Below are 1,131 nucleotides of genomic sequence, written 5' to 3' on the forward strand. Positions count from 1 at the left end.
TCTCTCTCTCTCTCTCTCTCTCTCTCTCTCTCTCTCTCTCTCTCTCGCTCTAGTACCAAACGTAACAAAGTAGACGATCGCTCAATATCGTCCTCTCTCTCTCTCTCTCTCTCTCTCTCTCTCTCTCTCTCTCTCTCTCTCTCTCTCTCTCTCTCTCTCTCTCTCTCGTAACATTTTCCACATATGTGAGAATGTTGCCATATCATCATCATCATCATCATTATTATTATTATTATTATTATTATTATTATTATTATTATTATTACTATCATTACTACTACTACTACTACTACTACTACTACTACTACTACTACTACTGCTACTACTACTGGCACACCTGAAAACTAACGGAGCATTCTACACCTGCTTCTTGACTCACCCAGCCGCGTCTCTGTCCCTACACCTGCCACACACCTGTCCCTCACCTGCCCCACACCTATATTTGCCGTCCACACCTACACACCTGTTCCCATGATGTTACCGCTCAGTATACCTGCCCCACACCTGTCTCTACAACTGCCACACCTGCTCGTACACCTGCTCCACACCTGCTTCACACCTGTCTGTCCCATCAACACTTCTATACCTGTTCTCATCATGTTGTCACTGTTTGCCTGCCCCACACCTGCTCCACACCTGCTCCATACCTGCTCCATACCTGCCTGTCTCACCAGAGCTCCATATCTGCAGCACACACCTGTTTCTGTCTCACTCTCTCCCGATTATTTGCTGCACACCTGTTCTTGTCTTCCTTCTTCCCATCAGTAGTAGTAGTAGTAGTAGTAGTAGTAGTAGTAGTAGTAGTAGTAATGATAATAATAATAATAATGATAAAAATAATAATAATAATAATAATGTCAAGAAGAAGAAGAAGAAGAAGAAGAGGAAGAAGAAGAAGAAGAAGAAGAAGAAGAAGAAGAAGAAGAAGAAGAAGAAGAAGAAGAAGAGGAAGAAGAAGAAGAAGAAGCATATTCATTTTTCCTCCATTAGCAAGTATTCTCTCTCTCTCTCTCTCTCTCTCTCTCTCTCTCTCTCTCTCTCTCTCTCTCTCTCTCTCTCTCTCTCTCTCTTGCTTCCTCCTTTTGTCTATTGTTGTTCCTCTCACTCTTTCCTCTTCTTATTCTCTTCCTT

Source organism: Scylla paramamosain, chromosome 47, assembly GCF_035594125.1.
Source record: "Scylla paramamosain isolate STU-SP2022 chromosome 47, ASM3559412v1, whole genome shotgun sequence".
Taxonomy (NCBI): domain Eukaryota; kingdom Metazoa; phylum Arthropoda; class Malacostraca; order Decapoda; family Portunidae; genus Scylla; species Scylla paramamosain.